The sequence below is a fragment of the Lissotriton vulgaris genome, chromosome 8, assembly GCF_964263255.1.
Source record: "Lissotriton vulgaris chromosome 8, aLisVul1.2, whole genome shotgun sequence".
Taxonomy (NCBI): domain Eukaryota; kingdom Metazoa; phylum Chordata; class Amphibia; order Caudata; family Salamandridae; genus Lissotriton; species Lissotriton vulgaris.
The window spans coordinates 289,674,968-289,701,951 of NC_141696.1; the positions used below are offsets into that span (position 1 = coordinate 289,674,968).

Below are 26,984 nucleotides of genomic sequence, written 5' to 3' on the forward strand. Positions count from 1 at the left end.
ATAAGCTTTGTCAGGTCTTGTCTTAATTTAAATTCTTGTCACTAATAATGGTGCTTGCAAGTAAACAGCAGATACTTCTTAACAATCCGATCCAGCTTTTGAGAAAAATCTGTTTCGTTACAATAAACCCCTGTGTAAGTTATAAATACACAGTTCTAAAGTCAGGAAAAATAACTGATATGGTAGGGATTTGTGGCGATAAGAATGACGTGTGAAAGATATACTTGCCGGGATATATAGCAGTGGACATGTGGAAAAAAAGAAGAAGCACCTGTACACCCTAACTGATAAGGCCAGGCAGACGGTGGCTAGCAGATGTTAACCTGAATTGTAAACAGCGATTCCTGGCATGATAACAGGAGGTTCCTGTTATCATGCCGGGAATCGATGTTTACAACGCAGGTTAACATCTGCTAGCCACCGTCTACCTGACCTTACCAGTGGGAGTTTTTCCTGATACTGCGAGGTTCATCACGAATTGGACCATACAATATTAAATCAAACCATTATACAGTGTTTTTTTCATTTGTCTGAATTGACTTGGATCAAGTTTCAACGCCGAATCGGCATATATATATTCGGAGACCTGACAAAGTTCCTACGGGGAACGAAACGTGTTGATTGTGTGTCGCTCTTGGTAAATATTACCAAAATAAAGAAAATAATTACTCTTGAACTAAGGGCCATATGTATGAAGCAAATTCGCATCCACAAAGGCCGAAATTCGAATTAGCAAAATTATCTGTATTCATTCATTCCTAAGGGCCTCCTGGCCCATATAAATGAATGGGAAAATATTCCTTAATTGCGATTCGCAATTTGCTAATCGCAATTAAGGAATACTAAGAATCGGCAAAAAAAAAAGCGAATTTGTACATACATACCAATTTGCGATTCTGAATTAGCGATTTCTTAAAAATCGCTATTTCAGAATCGCAAATCGGTACCTTTATACATATGGCCCATAGTGAGCTCGCATTTGATTTCAATGAGTGCACCTTCCTCTTCTTAATGAACATTTTGACCTGAATTGCACCTTAGGACGACGGGTGCGGGAAGTGTTATGCACCAAACTTAGAATCATCTATGGTACATGTGTTCTGGTTGTGCTAGACCTTGGTCGGTCATTCTGTTCTTCATTTCTTCTAGAGTTCTAAAGTTATATTATCTTCTTCAGTACTTTAGGATGTCACCTCTAAAACATAGGTGCAGCATGGAAGCCATCTTTATGACCGGCAGATGCTAAAAAATAAGTGCAGACACAGTAACCTCATCAACTCACTCAAATGGCAGTTGAACTTTATAAACTTTACCTAAATACTAAATCGGAATGCAAAGAAAATGCACAATTTTTGAGCACGATGACCCGCTCCCTGAATCCCATCAAATTGTTGGACATATAGGCAAATTCATCCACCTAATTTACATTTTGAGAGAGTTTTGAAATGCTTTGAAGAGAGCAGCTATTTAATTTAGCATGGCCTTCAAAAGATACCATTTGCCAAACAATATCCGCACATGAGGAAACTTCCGCTATGCAGTGGTAAAGTGCTATTTCTCGCTCTCTTTCTGTCTTATCTTTCTTTTGTAAATGCAAGACAGTCAGGAAAGCTGAATTTCTTACTATGCATCGTGAATTCAAAGCATCCTTATTCTTTGTCAGACTTAAGAAACGACTAACATTCAGAACCCTTTAGAAGATAAGAACAGTCTTTGTGAGTGAGGAAACTGAATAAAGGGAATGTTCAAATATGCAACCTATAATTCAACATAACATGTTAAATCAGAGAATCGAGTAACTGTCTGCACGATTGCTCTTTAAAAAAATATGTTACTCTTAGAAGCAAAATAACTAATGGACAGCATATCTAAGAATGTAATATTCAGTTGTGTGCAACAAAGGACAGTTGGGAAACATTTACTCGAGCTCCGTTCCTCCATTTCTATTGGTTGTAGCATACTATTTCCTGTTGTTCCTCTGTGTATTTCTCTTATCAAACTTCCATGGCCGAAGTACTATTTACGTCCGCTTTGTGGAACTCTTTTAAGACTTTTGCCTCATAGTGCTTGCCCTGTGCTTGTTTTGTTTGTCCTCTGCCCTTTCCTAATCTCCACATGACTGCACGCATTTCATGAACAAGTGTGTTTCCCAAACCCCTTCTGCTGTTCGTTCTTTTTTTTGTCAAGGTATTAGAGCACTTTACATGACCATCAGTTCAATTAAGTGGTTTGCCCAGAATTACGTGATGTTGAGCTTCCTGCCATGACTCGAAACTTGTTCCCAAGCTTCACAGTTGGTGCTCTGGGGGTGATACGGATGTATGTGCTGCAGAGGGTGTCTTAAGGTAATTCAGTGACTCAGGTTACACTCAAGTTGCTGTAGGCACATCCAGGTGTTGCTGGTGTCTTTATTTGCAATTTGCAGTCTTTGGGCGGCACTGTCACTCTGTCTACTCATTTTGAAGTGTAACACTCCTTCTACCCACAAAAAACATGCATTTGTAATGCAATAGGTCTCGCAATTACGCAAGTTTGAGCTATTGGAATTGTAAATGATAAGGCCTTTTTAAAACATAAATCGAAGGCTTTATCATTTACAATGCCAATAACTTAACCTTGCTTAAATGCGAGACCTACTGCATTGCAAATGCTTGTTTACTTTGTCACAATGACTGAGCATATTCATAAAGCCGTGTTTGCTAATAAAACGAGCAGAAAGAAGTTAAGCACAATTGAGAGGAGGGGCGGTGAGGGGAAGAATAAATAAACAAGCCACGGCAAAAGAAACAAGAGATGGACACCAGCACAGCAAATAGAAGGGGGGAGGTCGCATACACCACTCACAGAAAGAACCAGGAAAGAATACAAAATGGCAGCTGGCGTGGATACCGGGTGTTCTTTGGGGATGGGCGAGAAGGAAGATAGTAAAGCTACAAGCCTAGATTAAGGTACAAAATATGAAAATGGGAGTATACTCCTGTGTCCCAGTGACCTCCTCTGTGATCCTCCACAATGGCGCCAGTATCAACATGGGGTTAAAAACAATGCCAGCAATAATTGAATGCGCTGGTGACCTGTCTCAGGGAATCTCTAGGCACCAGTAAGGCATACGTATGTGGATGCCTGCTTTGGTAACGTGAGCACTGGTGAATGTGCGATGTGGGTAGGGCCTGGCTGTCTGTGTGGTAGGTGAGGAGATAACACCAGAAGCCTTCAACGTGCCACCCAAGCTCTGGGAACCCTGCATTTGAACAATGTGGGCTGTGGGAGGGGCCTGATGTGTATGGTAGGAGAGGACAGAAGCCATTTTAAGTGCGCCTTTTTTCCCTGTGAAGAATACCTTGATAGTGTGTGTATGTGTACACACTGGAAGTATTCCCTGTTCCTTCATGCCCTGGGAAGCCTGCATTCCAACAATATGAGCAGCCCGAAGAGTCAGGGTGTTACATGTTATTCACGTGAAGTAGCACACACATTTAGAAAGTCACATTTAATCTATATGGTAAATGCATTTTCTACTGCATGAAGATGATTCTCTATTAATCACACTTACTTAGGTAAAAGATTGGGTGTAAGTATGTTCTTGAATCCTACTGTGAAGGCACTCTTATATATATACACACAACAAGGAGCTACAAACATGTGCTTCGATTGGAATTCCATAGAGCATATTATCAAGCCCATTATCGCCGCTTTATCGGCGATAATGGGCTTGATTTTTCGGCCGATAAAGCGGCGATAATTTTAGCGCACAGGCTTGATAATATGCCCCTTTGTTCTCTTTGTGCATGTGGGCCCTGAGCCTGGTCTGAACCAGTTCTGGGTGTTTCTTGGGTACTTTGTTTTCCTGGCTTCTCCTTTCCTTTCAGAGTGAGGGGTAGGGTCGTCAGCCGCCCAGCAGGAGGTGGAGCCAGCATTGTGGCAGGCAGACACAGCCCTATTCAGGCCCAGGTGCTAACTCCTCCGACCACTCAGGTTGCAAATGCAGTCATTCAGCCTAGGGTTGACTCAGTGTGAGCTTTTCGAGGCTTTCGGCGCTCGCAGTGAAGGGCAAGAGGCGGGTCTTCGTTACAAGGGGTTTTATTGATAGCAATAGGTGATCAGAACAAGTCCTTCTCACTACGGGCGTTCTCCGGGGAGACCGGCTTCTGGATCTTCTCCTTCTTCGTGGCTCTGGTTCTGTCGTCCTCCGATGGCCCGTCAGGCTCCGTCGGGCAAGGGCGTCTTCTGGCTCCATCTTGAAGCGTGTCCCCTCGATGGTAGCAGGAAGAAACAAACAGAAAGGGAACTCGTGAGAGTACTGTCCGGTAGTCTACCGGCGGTAGGGGAAAGGGAGTGAGGGATTCCAACCACGCGTGAACCAGTTACCCAAATCACAGTGAAGGGCGTGTAGGGGAAGGGCTCGGTGCTTAAGATGGGGGAAAACCGGGACCCAGTGCAGGCGTAGGTACAGCCGTACCTCCCTTACGTCCCACCCAGCCCCTGAGCCGGTTACGCACCTGTACGAGCCACGCACCTCCCCCGGGTGAGTGGCTGGGCGACTCGTGGGGTCGTTGGCCTCCGGGCGTCTCCCAATCTGGCAAGGCTCCTCGATCCCGTCCCGATGCTTCCTCCTTCTCGTTCTCCAGGTTCACTCGGCGTTTCCTCTCCTCCTCGTCACTCCGGGTGTACAAGCACACCTGGGTGTTCCGGATGTCCTCTTTTGACTGCCTCCGGTCAGTTCGTGACTCCGCCCACTCCGTATCTCCCGGGCAGTTAAAGGGCCAGTCGCTCTCCTCCTCCTGCAGCACGGCAAAGTCCTCCCCTGAGCTGTGATAGTCGGACTGCTGTGGGATAGAAGAGGGGTTAAAGACAACAGCTTCTCGGTCTCTTGGCACCTGGGTCCGTAGTTCGGATCCCGACTTAGACACGGGGCTTACAGTCACGGGAGCCCCGTTACACTCAGCCAGCCTCCTGGAGAATCCCCAGTCCCTGTCACTCTCAAACCTGACAGTCAATACACAAACAGGCCAAGGCACACAGAAGGGTCAGACAAGAGAACAGCAACTTTCTAAAAGTGCTGTTCTCAAACACAGGATTTAAAAACAACCTTTCCTAAAAAATGTGTTATTAAATTCTGAGTTCTGGGATACTAGATACTTATGTGCCATCTTGTTCCTATGGGAAGAAATGCTGGAAGCCACTGTAGCCAGCATCCCCCATGTTAATCTATGGAGCAAGATAGCCTTACAATAGTGAAAAACGAAAATGGCTGTAATTCACTACCAGAGCATGTCACCTGCACTAGTACATGCTCTACCTTTTATATACACGGCACCCTGCCCAGGGGGGTACCTTGGGCCTGCCATAGGGGTGACTAATGTGCACAAAAAGGGAAGGGTTAGGCCTGGTCAGTGGGGACACTGACCTGGAGGACACGGCAGTTCCTAGACTGCACACAGGCACTGCAGTGGCAGGCCCGAGACTACTCATGTGGGTGGCACAATCAGTGCTGCAGGCCCACTAGTAGCATTTGTCATCACCAGCCCTGGCACACCCAGTGCACTTTACTAGGGACTTCGTGGTGATACAAATATGCCAATCATGTATATCCAATCATAATAACAATTTACACAGAGAGCATATGCACTTTAGCACTGATCATCAGTGGTAAAGTGCGCAGAGTCCTATTGCCAACAGCCACGGGTCAGGATAAATAAGGGAGGTAGAAGCAAAAAGTTTGGGGATGACCCTGCAAGAAGGGCCAGTTGCAACACTCTTTAATATATGTCAAGTGCAACACTTACAATAATTTGTTAAACCATACACGAATCAAGTGATAAGTGCACTTTCATACCTTGTATTTTCTCATGTGTCTGCACCATTTGTGACATGTAAAGGGTAGGCAATCTTTGCGCTGCACCAATGTCAGTACCGTTTTTAGGTATCTGTATTGGAATTTCGTTTCTTCAAAGCAATTCTGAATTTACTTAGGTAAAGGTCTTTTGTATACATTGATGCCCAACCAGAGTATTTCTACTTTGTGACTCAACTAAACCGATACTGTTGTTTAAAACTGTTTCGAAAGAGATAGTTCATCAACATTGATTCCCAATTCCTGAAACATTGACGCTACAGTTTTTAGTGAACTAAATGAAGTGGCATATTTACAATCAATAGGCATAGGACAGCACCACATGCCATTTTGGGGCGCTGCCCTATGCCAATTCAAAAGGAAAGAGATGCACCGTATTTTCAAGATACGGTGCATTCTTGTCCTTTCAGCCAGCGCTGGTACAAAAATTGCAGCCATGTGGCAACACAGGCACCCTTGCACGATGATGTAAGGGTGTCTGTATTATTAGCATAATTGTTTTTGTGCAGGAAGGGGCACATTCCTGCACAACAATTATGCATTCATTTTATACATATGGAAGGGCGAATGTGTGCATCAGAATCTATGGTGCATATTTACAAGGGGATTGCTCCACCGAAGCGTCACTTTTTCCGACGTTTCCGTGGTGCAATGCCCTGCACCATGTTTGCAAAGTGGTGTCAAGTCACCTTTTGTGGCTTAACACTGCTTTGCAAATATAGTACAGGTTCACGCAGTTTTGTGCGTGAAAGGAGCATGAAATGGGTGTTGCTGTGGACATTCCACCGAATCACGCATTGCTTTTTGACGCTGCCACAGTTTTACAAGGCTCTGTAAAGCTGAGACAGTGCCAAAACTAACGCCATGCAAAAGCATTGGTAAATATTTTTATTTCTCCTTGTTTTTGCTTTTTTGTTTGTGATGCATTCTGTAGCACTCATGACTGGCATTTTCCTCATTCTATTTTTACTGCAGATTGTAGCACTCTTGGAAAAAGGAAAAAACAGGGAGAAGTGGAAACATTTCTCCTCATTGTAAGGCAACGCAGCGACTTATGCTGCATGGTTTTACACTTTATCAAGACGGCCAGGAACAGCCATACAGGGTGGCTTGTGTGGCCTTGGAGATATGGGCCTGTACTGTGTGCCACCGGGGTGTCAGAAAAAGTGACTTTGCCCTTATTGTGTAGAAAATCATTTTTTTTTTTTTATTTAATACATTTTTTATTGATAAAAAATATGATTCACGCCCTTGAGGGGAGGCTTCACGAGGGGCTATGGCTCTACAAATTTGCCTAGGTTCAGATAAAAAATATTTCCCTTTCCTGTCTGTTTTCTGAGTCCATTTAAAAAGCAAAATACCTGGACAAAGAAACTTCCTTCTTTCCTTATCCACACACATCTTTTTCCAATCATTGTCGAAGTTTGTGATAATGCACAGAGGTTGATAATGAATGAAGGTTAGTGTAGCATAGGGAAACGACGGCCAAAAACATAATACTGAGGTTAGGCGTTAAACAAGACCTTTTGTTTGTATTTCAATAAATATATATTGCATACATACTTATGTGAATTTTCAGTTAGCCCTCTTTGTCCACTGGTCTGCTGTAGCGTAATTTACACTTTTCTTATACCCACCCCAGCGTACAACATGGGGCACATGGTTCACCCGATGACATAGTGACTTTCTCTTCTGTAGGAGGAAAACTATAAAGCTCACATTATAACACTTACCTGACTGTGAGTGATGGCATTGTGCAAGATCAGAATACCATCACCTACAAACAGGTTTCTATCTGCTAAGTTCAACATACTACGTTGCCCTCAACTTCATTCTCAGAAAAAGACAGGGCCATTTGTACGTGTTTGAGATTCTACAATGGCCAAGAGAAAGCCGCGGCAGGTCCTGGTAAGAACGGCGGGGCGGGCAGCCGTGAAGGGGGTATCACGACTGACGATGATGAGGAAAATTTAAATAAATAATTATGCCAAGAGAGGGCACGTATAGTTTGTGTTAGGGCACAAGTCTTAAGCGAAATAGTGGGAGACAAATTCATATGCAGTTCACAAGAACTTCACCGGAAGGGACTTCAAAAGAAAAAAATGATGTCATGCACTAACAATAATTTTCCTCTTTGTACATCACATGCACTTTTTAGCTCAAACATGACTAAAATGACAATATCTTTGAACAGAGGGGCTTATTTGCAAGCCCCTTGTATCGCCGGTGTACCTTTCCTCCCTCCACCGCACGTGCTGTCCTCTACCAGCCCAAGTGGCATGAGCAGGCGGTGGCTTGTTTCTAAAATCAATACTGAGAAAATAAATTTCATTTTAAACTGCTTTAGGTGAGTGAACAAAATGTGCTGGGTTCAATTTTAAAGTTTAACCTTGTTGTTAGTGCATGTGTTGTTCCTGCTGATGTTCTTTATCTAGTTTTAAAGCAGAAAAAGGGTTTCATATTTTCAGGTCCTTCAGCAAACAGATGGGGTAACGGTGCCAAGTTCTCTGTTCCTCAAATAAGAGAGAACAACATAATCCATCTTGGACCATTTTCGCAAATAAAATGGGTGATGACAGTGGGATGGAAGTTTACAACTATCTTTTTGCCAGGCTGCACGCATAAGTGTTTGCAAATGCAAGTAGCTGCAGTGCTGGGGTGCAAATTGACAACTCTTTGCCTCTGGTAAAGGAGAATTAAGTTTTCATTCTGGGTATAGTTGGGGACTCTGTACAACCACACCCTCCCCGATGTCTCCTTAGTATGTTTTTATGTCTGCATTAGCCATGATCTTCTAATGTTATTAAAATTATATGTATAATATACTTACATGGAGCTTTCAGCCTGCCCTTTTCAATCATTGGCCTGTTAATATGGCCTGGGACTGCCTGAAAACCCCACCCTTCCTTTTTTAAACTTTATTAACGTGACATGAGAGGGATTTCTTTGGAAGCGGGAGTGGTATTTATTAACATACAAATAAAAAAATTTGAAATAAACAATATTTACATGATTACACAGAAAAACTTTGCATGAGATTGATTACAATTGATAAATACAGGCAAGATGGCCGACGCTGGATTGCTGTGAGCAGTCGCACTTTTTCCCCTCTCCAGCCTGAGGAGAAAGCAGTAGGATGCACAGAAACTGAAATCCATGGTCTTCTAGATGTCTTTGAATGGCACTGATATGGCTGGTACACGACAAGACTGAGTCTTTAAAGTTAAGGTACTCAGGGTTAATTATTAAGCAAGTTCACCACTGCTATCGAGCTTTCGACTGGCTGAAGAGAGGTGCCAAAAGCCTGATGAGTACGATTGCACTAAGGATTAAAAGGAAGACCCTTTTACAGCAGACTGAAGCACAAGTGCGAGAGACTGCGATGTCTACAATGCCTACCAAAACGACGAAAGGTGAAAGGCAGGAAATACAGAAAGAAAAAGACAAGAAAGACAAGAAAATGCCGAGTGGGCCGAGTGATTCAACAGGGAGCAAAGCCTTGCGCAATCCAGGCGCCAATCCGGGTGCTATCCCTAAAACAGGGGTCGTGGTCGGAGGAAAAAAGAAACCAGAGCAGAAATGCAGCAGCTCAGATGAACATACTTTGCGCACAACTAATGTTAATAAACCCGGCAGACAGCAAGACAAAGTTAAAGGCAGAGATACATTGTTGCGGCAGCCTACCGTGACTGAAGCTTTCTCCCCGAGAAACCACCAGCGCATGGACGGGATGCAAGGACCAAAAGGTAGACGGGGGAGTGGTGGTGGCAGCAGCGGGATCGGCGGCTTCACTGGTCCCGGAGAAAGCAGCGGAAAACCGGACGCTCAGGAGAGCGTCCTCGAGGACGCTGACGACGCCAAAGGTGGGGTTGCTAGGCAACGCTCGGATCTCGGACTCGGCAGCAAGTCAGAGCCAGAGTTTGGAGAAGAAGCTGCCACTACCGACACAGCAGAGGCAGAGGCAGAGGCAGTGGTGCAATCACGTCAAGAGAAGCTGCAGCAATCAGAGAACGAAGGAGAGGCGCAGCCTGAAGGTAACATTGACATTGTCATGACTGAAGCTGGAGGAGCTATGGAAAAAAGTCAGGAAAGTCAAGGCCAGCCTGTGGGCGAATTTGGTAACGCACATATGTTAGGAGCCCTGCTGATGGTGGAAAATGATTTGAAATTAGCGAGTTCGGGGTCCCTGAAAACATGGGGGAGCTCCCTCAGCCTGATGAGTAAAAATGGAGCTGGTGAAGGGGCAGGTAAGGCCGATGGTGGCTCTGCAGAGGGAGATTGCTTCTTTTCAGTAAATGAGGAGTCAGACCCTGAACAAACAAGCACTGGAAGCTCAGAGGAGGGTGAACAATCAGACTCAGACTCAAGCATTGATAAAGATGCCACCCTTAGAAGGAAGTCTTTGAGGCTATCTAGACAGCTAGCAGGGGGGTTTGAGGTGGCCCAGAAGAAGTTACTATGGGATTATTCAGCGACATCTCAGGCATATCAGGACGGGGACGATAACAACCCAGGCCCCCCCCAGCAGGCTCAGATACAGCGCATCAGCTCCCAGTTGAACTACTGTTTAATACTCTGAAGCAGATGCAAGCGGAGGCTAGAGCAGAAAGCCGTAGAGCAAGACAGGACGCTAAAAAAATTCAAATTACAATGAGGAAAATGAATAAACTGTACGATGAACTAGCTGAAAGAGTAACAGAGGCTGAAGAGCGAACAGGAAAGCTAGAAGATGAGATGGGTGATTTCAAAACTTTTAAATCAGATCAAGAAAAACTTTCGGAGGATTTCCAATGGAAGTTGGAAGATTTTGAAAATCGCCAAAGAAGAAATAACATTAGACTTTTGGGTGTGGCAGAAGGGATTGAGGGGCAGGACACAAGGCGTTTTGTGGTGAACTTGTTAAAAGGGGCTTTCCCAGAGTCAGATTGGCAGTGGGATAAAGAGATACAGCGAGCGCATAGATATCCCTTTACACTGAAACAGGGGGCCAGGAAAGATGGGCAGGGCTCTTATCCCAGAGCTATCTTGGTAAATGTAGGGAACTTTTTGCTGAGGGAAGAGATTATTGCCAAAGCTAGACCAGATAGCAAAAGGGTCTCTGAGGGTATCACATTTTTTGCTAGGCCCGATTTTTGCCACGTGACAGTGGAGAGAAGGTGGAGGCTCAGACAGCTGATTGCTCCATTCCAGGCATTAGGGTCAGAGGCATACCTTCTTTTTCCGGCTAAACTGAAAGTCGTAACAAAAGGGAAAACAAGGGTGTTCATCTCCGAAATTAAAGCACAGCAGTTCATTGAAGAGCTGAAGAATAGGAAGGGGGCTTGAGTCGATGGTAAGGATATAAGAGACGGGTCTTCATTATAAGTATAGTTTTTTTTTAAGGATAAGTGGTGCCAGGAACTCAGCTAGTGATGAGATTAGGCTGAGAGGGGAAGCGACTGACGCAATTCAAAAGCGGCCACACATAGGTCTTTTGGCCTATTTGCCCGTAGAGGGGGGGGGGACCAGGGTGGGAGGAGTGGGAACTGTGGAGGGGGGAGAGAGGGGGGGGGGAAAAGTACAAGTGCATGATACACAATATTTGACTCAGCACAGCTACACATCCTACAAATTCCAGAGTATGCAGTATACAAAAAGATCAGTTCTTCATATAAGGAAACTGTGGCAATACGATGACGTGTAGAATCGCCTCAATTAATATTTGTGGTCTCAACTGTGCTAACAAGAGGTTGAGGGTGGCAGCGTTGCTGAAATCTCTGAGATTGGACTTGGTGTGTTTGCAAGAGACACATATTGAAGGTACAAGAGGCTACCTATTGGAACAACTTGGCTTTAGATTATTGGCTAACACTAAACAAGGGACAAAAACAAGAGGAGTAGCAGTTTTGGGTAAGGCTAGGGAAATAACGGTTAAAAGAAAGAAAGAAGATCAGTGGGGAAGGTGGGTTATCCTTGAAATCTGCTTTAAAGGAAAGACCTTTACACTGGCGTCAGTCTATGGTTCTACTGAGGATGATCCTGACGTTTTACAATACTTGGATATTGAATTAGCTCAATGGCCTGAGCCAATAGTTTGTTGCGGAGATTTAAATATACATGTTCCAGATGGCTCTTGTTTGCAGATGGGTGGACATTATGGTGGTAGGAAGAAGAAAGTATTTAAAGCTTTAGTAGATCTGGTCACACATAACTCCCTGGTAGATCCTTGGGGTAAATTACCACAACAGGTAGATGGTAGCACATTCTTCTCGGCCCCGCATAGGACTCTGGTTAGGTTGGATTATTTTTTAATTTCTCGTATAATACTACAGGATGTCCAAATTGAGAAACAACCTCGGATAGTATCAGATCACAGTCCGTTGATTTTAACTTTCAAATTAGGACAGGGTCAGAATATCAGGTCACAATGGACGTTTGAAAGATCACTATTAACAGACGACGCATACAGAGCTCATATGGAAAAATGGATAAAATTCTATTGGGAAATTAATAGAGGATCTGCCAGTTTAGGAATCGTCTGGGACGCTTTCAAAGCGGGAGTAAGGGGGGAGACAGTTAGTTTTGTCCTGGCAAAACAAAAGAAGGAGAGGGCGAGACTGGAGGAGGTAAGATTGAGACTGATAAAGGAGGAAGAAGAGCTTGCTTTAGCCTTAACACAGAATGTCCCAGTGGAATCACATCTGTTCAGAATTATAGCTGTGAAAGCAGAAGCGGTAGAAGGCATAGTAGAGAAGGAGGCAAATAATTATCTGTCCAAAAAGGAGAGCGCATACGAATTAAGCGAGAGGGTAGGACATATTTTGGCGGTCCGTACGAGACAGAGAATGGCTACTTCGGATATTAAAGAAATTAAGGATAGCCAGGGTAACATGGTAAGCGAGATAGAACAAGTGAGAGAGGTTTTTAGGGAGTATTACACTACCCTCTATACCCCAGAGAAGGAAGAGAGTGTTACTGATATAGAGAGGTACTTAGGGGGAGTGGAGTCCTATAAATTGTCTGAAGATAGAAGAGAAGAACTTGAGATGGCAATACAACTAGAGGAGTTTAACACCACACTGAATAGCCTACCATCAGGTAAAGCTGCAGGGCCGGACTTGATTCCGGTGGAGTTTTATAAAGTATTTAAAAATGTATTGATTAATGATATGTTTAATATTATGATTTCAGCACAAAAAGGCGAAGGGGCTCCCCCATCTTGGGGAGGAGCAGATATCATTGTAATCCTAAAAAAGGGGAAAGACCCAAAAAGCACAGGATCTTATAGGCCGATCACATTGATGAATGCTGACGTCAAGATCTACTCTAAAATATTAGCCACAAGGTTGTCAGGGGTTATTGAAAGTCTGGTAAGCCCTGCCCAACATGGATTCATACCTGGTAAAGGGACAACACAGCATACCAGGACGGTGCTAACTATGTTCGATGCGGCGGGTGGTCTGGGAGACCCTATGGCAGCACTTTTCTTAGATGCCGAGAAGGCATTCGATAGGGTCTCTTGGAAGTACTTATGGCAAACTCTGAGGTGGTCTGGGATAGGCGAGGGATTTATTGGGGCTATACAGGCGCTATATAATGATCCTATAGCCAGAATCAGAGTCAATCGGGGATATTCAGCAAATGTTAATATAGGAAGAGGGACAAGACAGGGGTGCCCATCATCCCCACTGTTATTTGCCCTGTATTTAGAACCACTGCTCCACAGATTAGAAGGCAATCCTTTGATCACGCCAGTTAGGCTGAATGGGTGCGTTGTTAAATCCCTCGCCTATGCAGACGATGTGGCAATACTTACTCCTGATCCTCAAAGGTCGATTGGTCAAGTTGAACGGGAAGCGGAGTTATTCGGGCAAATCTCTGGGTATAGTCTTAATAAAGCAAAGACCCAGATAATAGAAAATGGTTATTCTAACTGTAATGATCCACGTGTGGTTACCTCGGCAGTTTATTTAGGGGTGGCTATTTCGGCAGACCTTGATTATGTTGTTGGAAATAATATCGCCCCCCTATTGGCAAAAGTCAAAAATGACCTAGAAAGGCTCAATAATTTACATCTGTCTCTGGTAGGAACTACTAATGTTATAAAAATGTTAATTCTCCCCAAGTTCCTTTATTTTTTTAGAGCTATCCCCCTGTTTTTTGAGAATAAGTGGTTTAACTCATTAGAGATTATTCTGAATAAATTTATATGGGCACAAGGCAAGACGAGAAGGGCTTATAGATTTATGGCTTTGTCGAGAGAAAAAGGGGGATGGGGAGTGCCTGATTTCAGGATGTATTATGTTGCTGCGGCCCTGCAGTATATGCAGGGGTTAATCGGGGGAGGTGGTAAGACACAAAAAGTTACAAGTATGTCGACAGAAATTTACAAGGCTGTTTTGGGCGAAGAAGCAGAAAATTGTTTTTTAAATTGTACGGAGTATGGGTATTATAAAAGGACCAGGTTTAAAACACTAAATGCTGCTGTTAGAATCTGGAATGTTTTTTTAAAGAGGTCAGGTCTTGGTAGGTTTAATAGATATGTTAGACTATATAAGAATAGATCATTGCCTGCAGCAATTTTTGCGGATAGTACAATGGCTGGATGGGCTGAAAGGGGTATTGATCAGATTGGGGACCTCAGAGGGATTGAAGCGATGTTACAATTTACAGATCTTGTGACGAAATTCGACATTGATAGGAGATCTTTCTTTAAATACCTTCAGGTTAGGAGCTTTTTGGGTAATAAACAAGGAGGTCCTGCAGGATATCAGAGTAATGAAATTTTAGAGAAAATCCAAATCTCTGCAGACTGCACAATTAGGAGCCTGTACGCTTGCCTGATGAAAGGAAAAGCTGATGATATGGAGAAATTTAGTAACAAATGGGTATCTAAATTGAGTATTCCGAAAGAATTATTTCAAGAGTCACTTGAGCTTGCACGTACAGTTTTATGTTCGGCACCGCTACAGTCACAGCACTATAAAACGCTGTACTTTTTATATTTTACACCAGCAAGAATAGCTAAATGGGGAGGCACTACGGGTACCACTTGTCCAAGGTGCAATCATCCGGAGGCAGATATAATCCATGTTTTCGCCTCGTGTCCACAACTGTATACTCTGATTGAAAATATAGAACGATTTCTAATTAGGTCATTAAAGTTAAGCATAACCCTCACACCATCAATATTATTGTTGGGGTTGGACCAGAATGGAGGTATAGTACATAAAGAGTTTATCTTCGTGGCTGCTGCAGTTTATAGACTGACTATAGCTAGAGCCTGGTTAGATAAAAATCCGCCTATCATGCAAACCTGGTTGGCTAATTTATTGGCAGCCTATAATTTGGAAAAACCTATTTATTCCAGGAAAGGGATTAGAGGTAAAATGAGAGGATTAAAAATATGGGAACCCATAACTAGATGGAAAGAGAATATTGGGCCGCAGTAAGGTTAAGGGCTATCCCTTTGCTGTTGGTGTTCTTTTGGTTTTTTTTGTTGTTCTCGCCTTATTGTTTTTGTTATACATATAACAAATTGAGTCGTTATTGCCGATCCTATGTTCTAACTTATAGGCAAATAATATGAAATGGATTATATGTAATGTGTAAATATATGATGTGTAAACTGTGCAAAGTATGGAAATAATAAAAATAAGTTTAAAAAAAAAAAAACAATTGATAAATACAGATACTAGATGGCTAACCTTAACACAATTCTAGTACAAGGTATTTCTTATCTGAATCCAACATATTAATCATAATCATACAGTAATTACTTTTCTGCATATCCTATTTGGGCCTACGGCAAGGTCACTAACTGGTGTCAGATCCTTATCTTTTAACCACGCCCTCCTGACGGAGTGCGCATGCGTAGAGGGCCCGTTTACCATGAGGGTACTCACCCCCCGGTTACCCCGCACGCTCTATTAACTCTATTAAAGGGGCCCTTGCATCTCTGCGCCGTTTACTGGTGTCATTTTGCACGTGCAAGGTGGCCAACCAGCCTAGAGAAAGCGTGGCTTCCCCCTCCCCCGCACTCATCTAGCCAACAGGCTGTACTGCCCCTGGAGTTCTAGGAGAGACCACTTGTCCCTCCCCTTGGGCGACCCCATTCAAGAATGGCGCCGCCCTCTAAGGACCTTAAATTTACTGCTCACCAATCATGACCTTACTGCCACAGGCCAGCATAGTTGACCGACTATCTGGCCCCCCGACCCTCCTACACTGAAAGGTCATGCCCTGTCCATAAAACTCACTAGCCAAGCCATTATATTTTCTAACAGGATTTCATTTCCTACCCTAGTCAGGTGGACCCCGTCTTGTAAGCAGCACGGCTCCCCCCTGATACACCCGTGTTCGATCGTCAGTAGCTGAGGAGACCTGAACAATGAATCTATTTTATTGTTGATCCTCCTTATTGAGTGATTCAACGCTTTTACAGAATCTCTCCCTCCATTTAAATCTGGGTACCATCTGAGACCATACTATGGTGCAGCCCTGGCACGTCTTAGCTAACCACCCTACTTCTGAGATTATTTCCTCCATCATGCCTCTTCTACCCAGATTTACCATATCGTTACCACCTAGGTGTAGGATAACTATCTTGGGTGGAGCCCCTTGTTTACTCAAAAGATCTGTAACGAAACCCCTGAACTGACTAAGGCAGAGACCCCCTTTTCCATTGTAAGATACCCTAAAATCTTCCTGCTCAACTCTGTGTCTGTAATTTACTGAAAGGAAAACTGCATTCAAACGTTTTACATACGAGTGACCAATGACCCAAACAACATGTGCTCTTGAGTCCTGTGGATGTGCCCGTCGTTGTGTTGTATCTTGCTGCTGGTGAGCCAACGCCAGTTTCCCCCCTGTGTGACAGGGTTTAGAAACTGAAATGAAAGCAGAGATGGAACATGCATAAGTACAATTGAGAAATGCCACAGTCACAGCATGTGAAGCCGCTCATACCGCTTGTAACAATTGGAGGACCACCTCCCAATCCTTTCACACTGTTGCTGTGCAAACCTCTAGCTGTAGCTTCTGTGGCAGCCCCTATTCAGAATGAATGTGTTCCAAAGCACTTTGGATCCAACCCCGTCCTGGTTATTGCTATGCCCATGACCCTTTTAAACTGGAACATCGTGAGCGGGGTCCCGTCTGCATGTATTAGTAGCACGCCCCCATTGCACTATTCCTCTGTTGTAGGAATGTTCCTAGCTGAGTCACGGTGCAGCAAGGGTTATCATGTGCACGGTGAAGTACTATCCCTTCACCACGGGCTTCCTGGTCCATTTTGGATTTTTTAATGGATATTAGTAAAGTGTCCCCCTGTATCTTTGCATGTTTAAGCTGCAGCCCTCCTTGCACATCCTGTTTATTTTGCGCCACCAACTCCCCTATCCTGAAGGCACCATAAAAGGCCAATGAAAAGGCAGCTCTGAATAGCAGCGCCTCCCCTGCTGAGCTGCAAATGCCACTAAGAGCGGCTAGTAAAGATGTCAGCAGTTCTATCTCAATTGGGCATCTTGTGTCTGGTGCTGACCCCTGGAGGGTCGCCACCCCTTCAGTGCCTTTCTAACAACGAAACTAGTAGTAGGATCCCTGCTGCCCTTAATCTGTGCAAAGAAAGAGATTGCTGCTAAATGTCACCTGGCTGCCACCGCAGAGCGCCCTTCCTTATTCAAAGTATCTAAATACCGCAGGAATGCCCCTGTCTCCTGCCAGCTGTTTACCCAATCCTGCCCCAAAAAAGCGCAGTAAGCCCAAAACGCACCTTCATAAGCTTTCCTGGTCTTTGGAGCTAGGCTAGTTGCCACGAGGTTCTGTAGCAGGGGGCACCAATCTGCCAGAGTACTTCCGGGAAGAGTGTTGGTGTTGCCTCTGCAGAGGGCAGGTGTTCCCTGAAAACCTGCATCTTGAAGTGAGAGAGTGCATCAGCAGCAATATTCAAAACCCCCGGGACATGTTTAGCCTTCAACTGTATGTTCAGTTTCAATCAATCAATCAATCTTTATTCGATAATTTTTCAATCACAAAAGACACATACATCATAAAAATGTCATAAAAAGGTAACACTCTAAAAATATACAAACTTACAAATTTAAAAGAATCATTATCGAAAGACCTTAAGGATGTTTCACATTCCTTATAAAAAACCTTTAAGAACATTTCAAAATAAATATTACATCAGAAAATTACAGGAAAAGAACCGCTGTTCAGTTTCATACACAACAATACTATTTCCTTCAACAGGTGGAAGATCATTTTACACCATGCAGCCTGTTGGTTGATGCATTCTACCACCGTCATGTTATCTGACCAGAAAATCACAGATTGATTACGCAGATGATGAGGCCAAACAGTCAATGCCACCCAGATGGGAAAGAGTTCCAGGAAACCAATGTTGGCTGTCCACTTCCTGGACTAGGGGCCATGCCCATGGTTTGGGGTTGTCGAAAGGGCTGGGAAGCTTGGAATGGTGACCTTTGTTGACGTTTTGCACTGTGTTGCCAGGCTGCCCTGGCCCAAACTGATCCAACCATGAGATCGTGTTGACTCAGTCCAGGAAAGTGATCGGTCAGTTGCCCTAGCCTTCCTGAAATTCATGTCATATTCCTTCCACCTGATGCCCCCATATTTGTCATGGGACTTAGTAAACCTGCTCTGGTAGCAGGTCATCTCTGCTTGTATGTTAGGTGAACACTCAGCTGTTATTGCCATAAACACTGAAAAGGCCCTAATCCAGTTACTCAAATTCTCCGCAACCCTGAATTCCAACAGTTCACTGCACCATTCATTAGGAAGCATCCAATCTCTCTGTTTCCTTGAATACTCAATTTCCCTTTCATCCACGAGCAGAGAAAACATATTAACGTAAGCACCAGACCATATCAATTCTTTCCCTTCCCACGTTACATGCCTGGCCAAATGTTCCCTTCCTGTACGTTACTTACCCACGCCCAGTAATGGCAATGTCACTTCCTCACCTATTGCAACCACTCTAGCTGGATCCGTTAGCTTGTCCTTCCCATGGCTGATCACTGGCACCTCCTTGTTGTTTCCTGCTAAAGGAACCCCTTATGTTGATTGCGGAAGAGATGGAGTACCTACCCCCCCGCTTGCTGGCCCCCCAGTGATGCAATAATCTTTTCCACCTCCTTTTTTTCCTCAGCCAGCGGATCCCCCCCTACCTCCTTAGCCCCTTCCGAAATTGCCAACACCCCTCCCTAACCAAAGGAGAACTGCCGCTAACTGTGCCACTAATTCCTATGGGGCCTGATTGATGTCTATTGGGGTACCACTTGGGACTTCGTCCTGGGGGCCCACCCCCACCCGGACCATTGTGACAGATGTAGGGACCACTGGGACAGGTATAGGGCTCACTGGGCTAGGTGAAGTCACCACTGGGATAGGTGTGGGTACCGCTGGGGTAGGTGTGGGGGCCAACAGAGTCGGTGTGGGGACCACTGGAATAATTGTTGGGACCACTGGGATAGGTGTGGGGACCACCGGGACCAGTGTGAATGAAACTCCTGATGGACCCCGCCCTGGTTCTTCCCTTTCCTGGGCCTAGCCCACCTTGTAAGTGGATCAAATTCACCCCTGGGCTTTGGGGGCACTATGGTTCGCTTAGGCCTCCCTACCACCTCACTCTGCCCTTCAACTCTTTCTCTGAGTTCTGCAAGGCTCTGCCATATTTTTTCAACCTTTCCCCATCTCCTATCCATAGTCACCATCTTCCGCATCATTGATTCAATCATGTGCTCCATGCGGGAACACTTAGTGCCACGCTTACTTGCCATAGCTCCTGAGCCCAACAATTGCAGGGTCACTTATAAACTGATAAACAATAACACAGTGAATACAATGTTATCTGAACCTAAGTGTCTTCTCTCACTGAGAGCCTCCAAACAAAATTTTACTGGCCTGGAAACCTGTCCAGGTCCTTACCTGAGCATTGTTGGAGGTACACAAACTGGACGTAAGCACCATGCAACTGGAGCCACGCCACACCAGCTAACCTGGGTGTTGGGCGAGTAATCTCTAGTCCATGCGGCTAACAGAAGCAGTGAAATGCAGGCCTGCCTGTGACCTCAGTGAGTGATGTTCTCATGCCCTGTCTGATGTAGGCATGGGCGAATTTTGCGAATTCGCGAATTGGCAATCCGCAAAATTTGCGAATTTGCGGATTTTTTTATTGTTGCGTGTTTGAGGGTGTTCGCGAGGCGATTTGCGTGTTCGCGGATGTTCGCGAGGCGCTTTGCAATTTCGCAGTTTCTTTTTTTGCCTGCTTAATCAGTGCCACCCTCTCGTTTTTTATGCCCATCTGCCCTCTGTACCACTTGTTTCTGTGCCCTTCTGCCCTCTGCCCCACTAATTTTTTGTCCCCTTCTGCCCTCTGTCCTACTTTTGTGTCCTTCTTCCCTCAGCCCCACTTAGAATGGCGCCGGCAAGCTGCCAGCGCCATTCTAAAATAGCTAGAAATAGCTTCAACAGGAAGCACTAATAGATAAAGTAAAGCAGGTGCTCCAGTTAAAGGTCAAATTAAGTTACACAATCATTAATCACCCCAAGTTTGGGGTGATTAATGATTGTGTAACTGAATTTGAGCAGGCCCTGCTTTACTTTATCTATTAGAGCTTCCTGTTGAAGCTGACTTTTTCAACTATTTTAGAATGGCTCTGGCAGCTTGCCGGCGCCATTCTAAAAGAGTTACAAAAGTCAGCTTGAACTTTTGACCCAATCCGTTCCGCTCGTGATTTTGCGGGAAATTCGCGAATCTCGCGGATTGCGAATTTACCGAAAATCCGCCAAATCCGCGAGCAGAACGGATTTTCCGCCCATGCTTAGTCTGATGCGCCACAGCGCAGAGTCTTTTAAATATGGTTTGCCTGGCCTGGAATCTGTAAGTATGACAAGGAGAATGTTATATCCCTGGTATCAGCTTAACCTGAATCAGTATTCCTTTATACTGTACCTGTCTGCACACCTGTTAGCCTCTTAGGGCAGTATTTATCCACCTCCCTAAAGTGTGTATGCAAACAATCAGCCCACAGTAGTACACAATTATATCTCAATGGGCCTGTTGCCACTTGTAGTTCAAGGTCAACTTTTGCATGCACATCGCCTTTGTTAAATTTAAATAAGATGCTGTGTTACCACGTCATGCTCACTACCAATCCTTAATTAAAAATTGCCTAACATTCATGCATGAGAAAATTTCCCTGCCAGTTTCCCAAACACGACAAACTGCCTGAAATGATTGTGCCTGGGCCCCTTTTACATAATCGGCAGCATGGGCAAGCAGTCCTGTGCAGGTGAGGCACAAAGGCGCAAAGGCACAACCTAAAAAACTGCTTATGGCAAGAACAAGTATCGCGGGTTAAATGCGCCCGATGCTCCTGCTTTTACAGTAACGGTCCCGGTAATCGTGCCGGTTTCTCCACCCCCTGCAGTACCTTAAAGAAGCGTTAGCGCAACTCGCAACCCGATCTGTACTTGCAACCCATCGCTGCCTCCTCCTTTACTGCCGAGCACCACCGCAATGCGATAAGCATATTCTCGCCACCCGATACTCTTCGAGTGTAGCGGGCCCCGATCTCCGCGTGGCCGCTGCCTCCTCTTCTCCGAAAGGCACCACCGCAAGCTTGCAATCTGTAGGGGAAACAAAAAAGAAAATATTGCTCCAAAGTCGATGCCCCCAACGATATCTGGGCCTGAAACAGAGAAGGAAAAAAGAAAAAGAATTACAGCCTCTCTGGAGGCTGAAGGGGCAGGCCGAGGCGCGCAGAGTCAAAGAGGCAGACTCCCGCGCTCCACAGCCTTTTAAGCCCTTACATGCCAGGCCGGTTCTAACCAGCCTGGCCTTTGCTCACTGGTGGTCACAGGGAGACCCGGGGGACCAATCGGCACTGAGGCGCGCCAGTCGCGTCATATTAGCGCGACAGGCTCGCCCCAACACAGAGAGGGTGTGGGGGCCGATGCGCCCACCATAATTGTGGCGGGGCCGATGCCAGACCACCATTCTCTAAGTCAATCACTGTTTTCCTCAGCTCATTACAGATAACAGCATGTGGCAATGAGCCAGCCCACTTCAGCGACTAGATGTTTTCACCGAGTAAAGACACTCTGCTCTTTCATAAGGTGCACATCCACACAAATTAGTGCCATTAAGTGCCAGGGACTAGCATTGTAATGTGTGTTCTTTGAGATCATTAATGCTTTTGCTTTTCCAATTTTTTTCTGTTGAAGAGGACCTGGCAACTTTTCTACGTTTTGGTAAAAAAATAAAATCGTTGGCAGTGAAAGCCCGGAATATTGGCTTTCATAATTCTTTATTGATCATGGTACCTATTTATGTATCTTTTTTCTAAATTATAATTGTGTGTTGTGAACTTATATGCTTGTAGTTCATTTTTAATTTCCACCTATAACTTTTTAATTGGACAAAATATCATGAAGCTCTGCTTTTTTGATTAAATTCACAGCATTAAGATTGACAAATATGCTGATGATACACAACTCGACTTGAAAGTCTCTGCTTCTTCAGACACACACTGCCTCAAACACTGCTTGCACAACATTCATACCTGGATAGCCAGCGCATACCTGAAGCTCAACCCTACAAAGATAAAATTCCTACTATTTGCCAAGATCAACAAACAAGATACAGTACAAGCCTGAGTCAATGACATGATCCTTGGCAGCTTCAAGCCCCAACTATCACAGAATGCCAAATCACTGGGATTCCCCCAGGACATTAACACAACCTCACCCTCAAGGAAAACTTCACCAAAAAACGAAGATGGTTGCCAAGTGCCATCTCTCTCTTTAAAAAAAAAAGCAAACCATTTCTTCTAGAAAGCGACTTCAGAACTGCTTTACACGGCTTTTTAAGCTTGCATCGCGAGGATTATAATGCCCTGTTCTATGACATCCCAGACCCCACACTGACTCCGCTTATGGGCACTATATGACACACCATGCCTCATCTAGGGAGCCTGAAGAAATATGATCACATCACCCACCAATAGAATGATAGTGAGAAGTGGAAAAAAAGAAAAAAACTAGACAACAGGTTATTTCTATCTATCCACCCAGGATCAGGAACAACACCCCCGTGTCCACAGGAGCACCCCAATGTTGCTCCAAATTAGGAAAGGTTTGAGGACTCACCTCCTAAAGAATAGTGTATCACTGTGCATTAACTGCCCAGAAATCAGTTTCCACTCCTCCATACATGCACACTTTCATTTTGGAATACTGCCTCTTAGGTCTCCAGCATGATGCCTTCATGGTCATGCCATCCCCTAAATAGCATGTCAAAACCTCTCTCTTTTGTCATTGTTTTCAGCTTTGATCACAATTGTCATAGATGAAGGAAGCCCTTCAAAGCGACATTTCCAACATTAAAATCATTGAATGGTTTCCCCCCCAAACCTCTTCAGCCATCCAAAGCATGAAAACAGACACCATCCCCATTTGCTTTTATCACATGAACTAAAGTTTTTATGTTTAACCAAAGTACAATCAATTAGGGAGAGACAATGCCTGTTTCATCTGGCTCTGCCTCCAAGAAATCTTTGCTGTCTAAATTTGCTCCAGCTAACAGGGAGCGGTTGCCATTTCTAAGGACTGAAGTGATTGCTACAGGGGTGAAGAATTCTTCCAAAATGTTTCTGATGAGGCAGATATATGTGGAGTCTAACTGATTCTAAGACCCAAAAGGAAGAACTTGCTGTTGACCAACTAAAGAGACATGTGTAGGATCTACGGCTACTCTTTTTGACCTTCGAATCACTATTAACTTAGGAACATAACTTAGGAGACAGAGGCTCCTGCCAGCTCACTGGACCAGAGGAGGCCCAGCCCTCTGCCCAGTTGGCATAGGATTGACCAATCAATTCACCTCTGCTGAAGCCCATGGACATTTCTGTAATAAAAGTGCGTCTGCCATGTGGGGGATGCACTTTCATCATTTCAGAAATGTTGTAGGACCATCATGTTCATTTTATTGCGCTAGGCATTCTCTTTCGATTTTCAGCAACAAATCCCAAAACTGGAGGGTTAGTTAGAAAAATGTTCCTCATGCTCACAGATTTCTCACCTTTTACGAAACGGACATTTTCACATTTTCCTTCCCAGAACAGCAATACTTTGCTTGCTGCTAATGAGATTGAAAAATTAGTTTGGTAATCCCCACCCTAAATGGGAAAGGATTGCTGTGACCTGGTGGCCTGTTGGATGACAGCCCGCAAGGTCAACAGGTTTCCACCAGAGGAGCCAGATGAGGCCCTGTTGCTGGAAACCCTCCATTTCCCCCATATCTAAATGGGGACTGGAGCAATGGTAATTTAAGGCAGTTCTTTTCATTTTACCAAACTCTAAAAGAGCCCCTTAGACTAGTGTGAAATGATTAACTAATAACACTTTGAAGGAAGATGTGAGTGACTATAATGTTTATGAAGAGGAGAGATGACATTGCCTTAGGTACAATGCACAATTCTGGGGATTGGTTAAAACGTTCAAACATTTTAATGGATTGCCTTGTTCTAATAATTAGTGGAACCCAGAAAATGAATGATCTTTCCTTGCCACTTGCAGACAGAAAACGACTGGTGAAAATCTAGAAAAGGGAAATGAACAGAAACAGAAGCACTTTCATATTCCTACATCTGGTCCTATGTCCTTTCTGCACATAAACAATCCCCCCCCTCCCTCCCAACTCAGAAACCCTTGCACTATGGTGCAAGGGTGCTTGCGTTGGCACTACGAAGCTGAACACAGTACCGGCACTAGGGGAAACACTTTCTTGTGAATATGGTGCAGCCCTGCGTTTTCAGAATGCATTGGCAATGTTTGCTTAACACCACACTTCTCTATTCTTCTGTAAATATACCTGCTCACTTGTTAATCACTGTTAACACTAATAGCAACATGGCTGAAATTGATGCACTCTTGTTATACGTATGGAATGGCGAAAGAACTCCTCAGATTCTATGTGTCTGTTGAACACATGCCCGTTCCTTCTTGTGGCTGTATTTAGTAATAAAACCTGTCAGGCTGTGTTCAGTGCTTGAATGTTTTCTGCGCCTTTCTGATGTAATTGTCCAAATACAGGCAATCAACCTGAAGCTCTGACAGAGATATTGCAAGGATAAGAACAATATGCCATGATGAGCGGTAGTCGTGACGCATTGTCGAACACTCCACATCAGATGCTGAAAGGACAACCGCACTCCTGAAAAGCAGAATCAAATGCAAAGCTAAATATTATGAAAGAAAGGTATTCAATGGTTTTGATTACATTATGCTTCCAAGTGAAAAGGAGCTAGCTTTTACCACGACCATAATCAAGTGAAAAAGTGGAAGTGGTAGTAATTGACATGATAAAAACAGACGGATGATGAACCAGCTAAAGAATTCACTGCCAGAGAGGGACTGGCAAAGCGGAACTGGGATTATATGCATGAATCCAATGTAATATTTACAGAATTTGCAAAAAATGAAATCAAAATCCCAGTACTGTGTTTAAGAACAAAAATAGCATGGTGATAGATGTAAGCTTGTTGTAAAAAGAGATGTGAATAATTTTCAATTCAAAACACGAAACTTTCTTGAAATATCATGATTCAAACATCCTTCACTTTGTCTGCTTTTTGGCCAAGTTTGAAAAGCTTCGTAATGCTATGAAATTCCAAGAAGCAGGATAAAATTAGTTAGGTTCAATTTACACATGGCAAAACTCCACAAAATTTGAAGAACGCTTTGGAAACGGCTCTACTTTTGAAAGTAGAACAGACACTGAAACATGCTCTCTACTAGTAACTGTCCCGGAGTAAAATTTCCATTTAACTTTTATAAATGTTGTAGCCTTTTTCCTCCTAACTTTATTGCCCTGCTCCTGAAACTTTCACAGTACCTTTTTTAAATTGTTTATGCAACTTTGTCCACAAATTCTTTTTGGTTTTCGTGCAGGGGTGGAATTCTTTGTATTTACTTTAAAGCTAATGACCCACATGAACATCAATTCACCAAAATGCCTGGGGTAGCGGAAGTGACATTACATGCCCTTTGACCTTCACTTTCACTCACAAACACATGCTTACACATAGACACACATTCACACTTACACACATACACTCTCACATAAACACACTTTCACCCGCATGCATGCACACAACACCCATTTATAAGTGACCCTAAATGACGTACATGAGCCCTCGACCACATTGCGAATTTGTGGTGAATCCTCTGACCTATTTTGTTTTTTGTCTGTCCCAATCCCTTTTTAGGTCTCGCCTGTCGATGCGCATGCGCATCGAGCAAGGCGAGAGTATTGCGAGTTATCCACTCTTTATCCACACTGCAAGGAATCGTGGCGATTCCTTGCAGTGCCCGTGACTTTTAGGGTCAATGTGCATGCGCATTAAGCTTATGCGCATGCGCATTGACCTTAAAAGTCACGGGCGCGTGCATGTCCGTCTTTGTTTACCCGCTCCGCCCCCTCCCGCCGTGTCGCCTTGCCTACTCTCTTCCACAGCCTCCCCCAGCTCCGCCCCCTCACTACTTGATTGCACGGCCGCTAGGCCGTGCCTCCCCTACTCTCCTCCCCCCTCCTCCTCTCCTCCCCTGCCTGCCTGCCGTGTCGCACCTCTCCCCTCTCCGCCCCCTCCCCCGTTCCGCCCCCTCCCCTGCCCGCCGTCTCGCATTTCCCCTGTCGCACTTCTCCTCCCCCCTCCCCTCTCTTCCCTCCGGCTTGTTTTCATTACTCTTGGAAACCCTGCACCAAGGTGATCACTGCTGGTAATTTAAATAGCCTTTCCACTGAAGTAATCTCGTGATATGTTCGCTATTAAGACACCACTAATATTAGTAGCTCGGAGGCGATTCTCATTGAGCAAGCTGGGGCAGGGTTGATCTCAGAATAATTTGGGGGTGGTCCCTCTATCTCCCTGACGCGTTCACTCCTGCCAACATTTGGAGCCTTCAGAAACAGGCTGAACAATGTGTGGCCATAGACTTTCACATACATCTCAGCAAAGGGGAGCGGGGCTGCACACACCGCCCAGTGCTTAATCACCCCCCTTGAAACAGTGACTTGAAAAGGAATGAGCCGATCCCACGAGACGCCCACGGGCCGCATGGCGCA

General features: G+C 44.6%; 1 long non-coding RNA gene across 1 annotated transcript; it reads right to left on the reverse strand.

Moving 5' to 3' along the window:
* Nucleotides 1-4,066: 4,066 nt before the first annotated feature.
* On the reverse strand, nucleotides 4,067-21,403 carry LOC147696980 (uncharacterized). Its single transcript, XR_015299278.1, has 4 exons — nucleotides 21,292-21,403; nucleotides 17,607-17,747; nucleotides 16,602-16,722; nucleotides 4,067-4,826 (listed from the first exon to the last, which is right to left on the reverse strand). It is a non-coding gene; the product is annotated as an uncharacterized LOC147696980 (long non-coding RNA).
* Between the last annotated feature and the right edge of the window lie 5,581 nt (nucleotides 21,404-26,984).